The 7,654-nt window shown below is 28.8% G+C and overlaps 1 pseudogene; it reads right to left on the bottom strand.

Moving 5' to 3' along the window:
- Positions 1 to 3,633: 3,633 nt before the first annotated feature.
- Positions 3,634 to 6,841, bottom strand: LOC125852485 (coniferyl alcohol acyltransferase-like; annotated as a pseudogene).
- Between the last annotated feature and the right edge of the window lie 813 nt (positions 6,842 to 7,654).

The raw sequence follows: 7,654 nt of genomic DNA on the forward strand, positions 1-7,654 counted from the left end.
TTAATATTTTTTGTATAGCATATTTAAGATCACAAAATTAAAAAATATTTTAATATATTTGATATATACCACAAAATTTAAATGTACATATAAATTTTAATTTTAATTGATTTCCACCAAATATTATACTTGATATATAATTAGTAAGAGCTAAATGTAATTATAATTTATTTACTTTCATGTAAAAGAGATGTATCATTTCTGAACATATCCACTGGCTGAAGAGAAGAGCGAGACTCTAATTAATGGGGAGAGGGATTTTAAAAATTTAAATTTACAGAAAGAATAAATTAATTTGGAATTTCTTATGCAAATTATGTGGGTTATTAATATTTTGTATTGGTTGAGAGAGAGATTTTTTAAGTTCCTAATTATTGTAATTTATAATTATTAGTTTGTTGTGATTTATAGTACTTTTTGCTCATCATTTTTAAATAATATATGTTATTCATGCTCTAATTCACGTGAATAATCATAAATATTTTCAGTTGTTAATTAATTGTGAATTCTAGGACTTTTGACGCCATTTTCAAATAATATAAGATACTACTTTTATTTTAATTAGCCAAGCAAATTTCCATATATGATTTAAAAATATTTTCAGTTGCTAATTATTGTAATGTATAGTATTTCTTATGTAATTTTGAATAATACATTTTATTGTATTTATTTAAATTCATGTGACAATGATAGAAATTTAAGAATCAATTAAATTTTTTTAGAAAATCTAATTTCTTTCTTCTATATTTTGTAGCTAAAATATAATAAATGAATTAATTAAATTTCAAAATGTTAAATTTTAAAGGAAGAAATAAAGTGGGAAAAAATAAAAAAGAAACTGTGAGGAACAAATAAATGAAGAAAATGAGAAATAAATTAGTATACGCACAAATTAATATAAGGAAGACAAAAGAATTTTTGAAAATATATTTGTGGAAGCTCTTTCTAACAATTGCATATATATATATATATATTTCATTTTTAAAATATGATTCCCTCCGTTTCGATTTTAAAAAGATAATAACCTTTAAATTTTAATATTTTTTGTATAGCATATTTAAGATCACAAAATTAAAAAATATTTTAATATATTTGATATATACCACAAAATTTAAATGTACATATAAATTTTAATTTTAATTGATTTCCACCAAATATTATACTTGATATATAATTAGTAAGAGGTAAATGTAATTATAATTTATTTACTTTCATGTAAAAGAGATGTATCATTTCTGAACATATCCACTGGCTCAAGAGAAGAGTGAGACTCTAATTAATGGGGAGAGGGATTTTAAAAATTTAAATTTACAGAAAGAATAAATTAATTTGGAATTTCTTATGCAAATTATGTGGGTTATTAATATTTTGTATTGGTTGAGAGAGAGATTTTTTAAGTTCCTAATTATTGTAATTTATAGTTATTAGTTTGTTGTGATTTATAGTACTTTTTGCTCATCATTTTAAAATATTATATGTTATTCATGTTCTAATTCACGTGAATAATCATAAATATTTTCAGTTGTTAATTAATTGTGAATTCTAGGACTTTTGACGCCATTTTCAAATAATATAAGATACTGCTTTTATTTTAATTAGCGAAGCAAATTTCCATATATGATTTAAAAATATTTTCAGTTGCTAATTATTGTAATTTATAGTATTTCTTATGTAATTTTGAATAATGCATTTTATTGTATTTATTTAAATTCATGTGACAATGATAGAATTTTAAGAATCAATTAAATTTTTTTAGAAAATCTAATTTCTTTCTTCTATATTTTGTAGCTAAAATATAATAAATGAATTAATTAAATTTCAAAATGTTAAATTTTGAAGGAAGAAATAAAGTGGGAAAAAATAAAAAAGAAACTGTGAGGAACAAATAAAAGAAGGAAATGAGAATTGTTAATGGGCAATTGGATAACAAAAGTTAAAGAAAAATAGGAAAATGTGAAATAGGCAGAAACAAGTAATACGTGTCTGCCAAAGAAAAGGTTGCATACACGTGGCTAGGCAAGAAAATAAAAGAAATAAAATGGGTCCAAAGTGAAGGTACAATTTATGTTACTTTTGGTACAATTTCGTGTTGCTTTGTTTGTCCTTTTGGTACAACTTGAACTGCTTTTGGTATCACATCTTAAAGCTGTGTTAGTCCCAACCCAATAGTACAACTTGAACAGCTTTTGGTATCAGTTCTTAAAGCTGTGTTGGTCCTTTCCAACTCTCACTTCTAAATAAGAGTAATATATATATAGATTAAAGGACAAAATATAAAATAATTATTTTAAATGTAATTTAACCTATTCAATTGTATAATAACTACTTTTAGGTTTAGAGAAATGAAGTGAGGAAATTTTATTGAAATTCTAAATAAAAAATTGAGANACATATTTAAGAAAATCTTACTAAGTGGGGTTTGAGGAGAGTAGAGTGTACGTAAACCTATATCACTACCTTGTGGAGGTAAAGAGACTATTTCCGAAAGACTCTCGACTCAAGTGCATCAAACAGAGGCGTATCTAGGGGGGGTCACCGGGTTCACGTGAACCCATGGTCCCCTCTCGAGATTATATATAGTAGTGTTATATTTTAAAAAAATTTTGAAATATAGATGTGTGAACCCGCACTCGGAGTATCACATAACGTGATTATGACTGGGTGCACCTCTATCCGAGAGGTTAGAAATTTGAATTTTATATTTATCTTGTTTTATTTTTCTTTCTAAAATTAGATAAAACTTCTCTAAGTGGTAATTGATAGCACTTTTGGCATTTTAATTAAATTTATATAAATATATATTAGACCTATAATTTTAAAATTTTAACTATTTTCAGTAGTAAGAACCTAAATGTCGAACCGATCAAATTTATATCATAGATCAACTTTTTTTTTATAATAGTTCACCCATCATCTCAAAATCTTGGATACGCCTCTGACATCAAATCCAATTAAAAGAAGAAAATAGTGACGAAAGCATAACAATTAATAAGAAAAATAGTGTGAAGTCTATAAGAAAGAAACAATAACAACAACAAAATAATGCGATAATCGAAATACAATAAACAACACATGACAAGAACTACAAGGCAACAAGTACAACTAGTACTATGACAGATACTAATAAGCCTATACCTTCGCAAGTCAAGACAACACTATACCCCTACTAACCTTTTATCCTAATACGTCACCACCACTCTTTCCTATCTAGAATCATGTCCTCGCTAATATGAAGTTACATCATGTCCTGTCTAATCACCTCTCATCAATACCTTTTTAGCCTATGGGTAGAGCCCAGCAACCACAGACATAATATAATTACTAGTCATTAATTATTTTCAAGTTATAATATCTCGATACTTTCTAGGAGTAGTTGCTTATTGTAGGTCCATTTAACTTGACAAGGTTAAAAAAAAAAAAAAAAGTTAATAACGGCAATCTTTTTTTAATTAAATAAACCACTCTTACATGACGAAGAAAACAAGAAAATAAAGAACTATGTTACATACATATCCCAATTATAAATAACATTTTTACATATTCCCATGATGATAAATGAAACAAGAAAAAAAACGTTACAATTGCTTAGATAGGATAGATGGATGTGACTTAATGACTAAAAACGGACTGTAGTCAAATCAAGTTGAGATAATTTGCCGTTACGATTTCGAACACGTGGGATGGAGAAGCCTCGATAAGTTCCATTTGCCATTTCAAGAGATGCATATTCACGATCCAATCTCAATTTCCTTTAGGGCTTGGCATTGGCATCACATATCCCGCTTTTCCAGCCCACGGAAAATGGTATGACCAGAAGGCTGGTTGACCCCATCCGAAATTAATATTTTTTGCAGGAAAATGTTGTCCTGATGACACTACCACCGCGGGTCCATCACCATTCATGGCATATATTTTTGCGATAGATGGTTCAGGACGATGCGCCTCAACCCAATCTATCAATCCAAGAAAATGCTCTTGTGTTTTCGCGATATTAAGAAATTCATGGATTACATTTGCCACCCAATTTAACGACTTCTCTTTTAGCTCCTCAACTTTTTTCTCTCCAAATGGGATGGAGAGAATATTACCAACGTAACCTTTTAGTGACTTATCTTGATTATTAACATCTACATTATTACTTATCAATCTAGTCCGACCATCGACCACAATGCCAAACCTAAAATTGCTGAAACCCGAAGTTTCTTTATTTATTCCAGATGCAATAGTTTTCCACAGGAAAGCACTGAATGATTCAAGTTTAGACCTCTGGGAGTACTTCGTGCTTTTTTGGTCATGACAATTGGTTAGTGATTGAAGGTGCTCAATTTTGTCTCCCGTGACATAGTAAATCCTACTAATGACTTGATCATTAGGGTTAAGAATTTCGGGTTTCGTGAGAGGTAGGGTTGATATTGGTACATATAAATCATTGATCGAGTCATCATAGTAACCAGGATGTCGAGGAAAAGGAACGATCGTCGAAACGATGGGAGTTGAGAGAGTGGCTTGCATTGAGCTAATTCAGACCATGACACAAGAAACAAGTTGGCCGAGTATGCATCAGCAACTCTATGATCAAATGTGCAACCCACAATTATTCCTCCACATTTGAGTCGTGTAGCCTGCACCAAAAAATTGGGTATAATTTTAAGGAATTATAAATTATTAAATAAACAAAACAAGAGTACAAACTTAGGTTATGAGGGTTATCAACTTTTATTGCTTGAAAGAGTAACACTACCTTAATCTCAATTTACGTGTCATATGTTACTAGTGGCGGATCCAGGATTTAGAGTCCGTGGGTGCCAAATAAACTTATCGATTAAATTAATTTTATATTTGATTAAATTATTCGTCTTTTCGATATATATCATAAAGCAATCAATAAAATATAAATAATAAGATATTACAAATCCACACTCCACACTAAAAGCATGAAGTTAACAAATTTAAAACAATAACACCCAAATGAGGCTTAGCCGCTGAACGGAATGCTAAGACGGGCGGGGGACGGCAACGACAAGAAGTGATTTGGATTCGGAATGGGGTAATGAAAATTTTGGAAAAGTTGAAACTTAGAGGAAGAAGGGTTTGGAAATAGTTGAAGAGAAAGAAAACACTTTTAATTTAATTAATTTAATTTAAGTCAATAACAATTATAAAAAAATAAAAATAATGTGCAGCTGTTTTCCTTAAAAAAAGGGGCTTGGGGACTTTTTTTTTACTTAAAAACGTCAATAACAATTATAAAAAAATAAAAAAAATGTGCAGCTGTTTCCTTAAAAAAAGGGGCTTGGGGCCTTTTTTTTTTACTTAAAAACGTCAGCAGCATTTTTTCAAAAAAATAGGTTCAAATGGGATTCGAACCCGCAACCTCAACCTTCTAAAGTTGCCCTCCTACCATGGCACCACAAGCCAATTTTGTTCTGTGGGTGGCACGCTTTATATTTATATAAATATTATGTATATATACCTATGTATATATAGAGTTTCCGTTGAAGTTCGGGGGTGGCGTGGCACCCCCAAGGCCCTTCATAGATCCGCCCCTGTATGTTACTTTTTAATCTGTTTTAAAAATATATTGTCTTTTTATATATTCAATATGACAAACTTCATTTTGTTTTTTAAACATTTTTGTTGAAAACATAATAAGTTAAGTAAATAAAAATATGTTTAATCTATTCTTTCGTTCATTTTACTTGTCCACTATTTCAAAAAGAAAATTCACTTTACTCGTCATTTTTTTTCTTCCAATTTTACTCTGAGCAATTATTACTTAATAATGTCCAAAACATTTCGTAAGATCGAAAATTAAGCATCAATTGATATTGATTAATGTCGATTATTGTTTCTTAGGGTATGTAAAGTCCAAGTTGGACAAGTAAAAGTGAACGGAAGGAGTTACAACTTAGCTTATGTTATTTGATGATGAAGATAGTCACACACTTTAAGATGGTATTAAAGTAGACAAGGGTACTATATGAGTTCGAGTCTTATCGTCACTCATTATCAAAAAGAATATTTTTTGCATGTTTGGCTCTTGAAAAGAATCAGATTTCCATGTTCATGATTTGAAGTTTATAAATATAAAATTTTAATACTTTTAGGTTGCTAGATTCTAACTTAATAATTTATACATATTAAATAAAATTTTCAAGATAAATACAAGATTTAAGTCAAATTGATCACTTAGTTATGTCAAATCCATAACCCGAACTGTACATCCACCCTTACGCTTGTCAAGGGAGTTTTAAAATCACACTAGTCACGCACCTCAATGATCAATAATATTTTCAAATCATGTTCTAAAAAATCGAGAATATATAAAAAATAACTAGCTATTTCTCTAGCACCTCACACAAATAGAGTTAAGGTCTACATATTACACCTCATCATTCTCTGATGCCACTTATATATATATATATATATATAGGATTAAACTAATTACTGAATATGTTGTTATCGTTGTTACATGGGACATTCACTAAGTCACATGCATGAAAAAAAGGAGAAATTGTTTTGCACATAATTATTAAGACATATTTTACCTGAATAGCAAGAACACCATGCTTCTTTTTAGGAACAAATTTTCCCTCAATACTTTCATCTGGATTATAAAAATTAATATCTTTAAGCTCAACATCACCAAAAGCTTCAATAAAAGAAACACCACCATTATTGCAAAGAAGCTCCGGTTCTCCCGCTGAATTTTTAACAATTTCTCCAGAAAATGCATAGTAAGAAACTAATGTTTCAGCCAATGTTCTTGCATTGGCAACACTGCTGCTACTACTTCACTCTTGTTCACTTTCACATTGAAGTCTTTTTTGGGATTCATCTCTTTTTTGCACATGTTTTGTTGNGGGGTAGTTGTATTTATAGTGTAAGAAGTCTATGAGTTCTGAACTTATATAATAGAAAAAGTTCTGAAATTACAAGTATATATCCAATCATAGAAAAAGTCTATATTAATAGTAATTAAGTTCATAAGTGCGCGAACTCAAATTCTAAAGTCTATGAGTTCTAAACTTATTTACTTTTTTTGGTCTATAAACAAATTCTATATTGAATCAATGTTGGGTGGAATAACCATTCATAAGAAGTATGACATTAGGGAAAAATAAAGTGGATAATTATTGCATTATAAGAACAAGTTTAGGTATACTAATAATATAAATAAATAACAAACAACAATATATTCAATAAAAATATTTCATATAATATCTACAAGGTTTAATATAGTTGAGTGGTATTATATATATATATATAATTAGAATTGGTGAGAACAAGGTATTATTATGCATTGGTACAAGAGGTGGTTAGGATTTAATCTTGAACAAGTAAATAGAATCCAACAAGTCAATGATATTGATAAAAGGAAAAATAGTTAAAAATATCTCATGAATTAGTTGATATAGGTCAAATTTATAATTCATTATATTTTTTATATTTAAAAGTATCATCTTTGTTATATTTTTAGTTTAAAAATATCTTTCTTACTAAGAGTTGCTCCAAAATAAGGAAAACATATCTGTTGAACGTTTCAAAATGGATTAATTTTATTTGTCCTCCATTTAAAATTCGAAATAGGTGCTCCTAATTTTAAAAACTTAAAATATTCTTTCAATTAAGAGGGGTGGATAAAGGAACTTTT

The sequence above is a fragment of the Solanum stenotomum genome, unplaced genomic scaffold (genome assembly GCF_019186545.1).
Source record: "Solanum stenotomum isolate F172 unplaced genomic scaffold, ASM1918654v1 scaffold35854, whole genome shotgun sequence".
Taxonomy (NCBI): domain Eukaryota; kingdom Viridiplantae; phylum Streptophyta; class Magnoliopsida; order Solanales; family Solanaceae; genus Solanum; species Solanum stenotomum.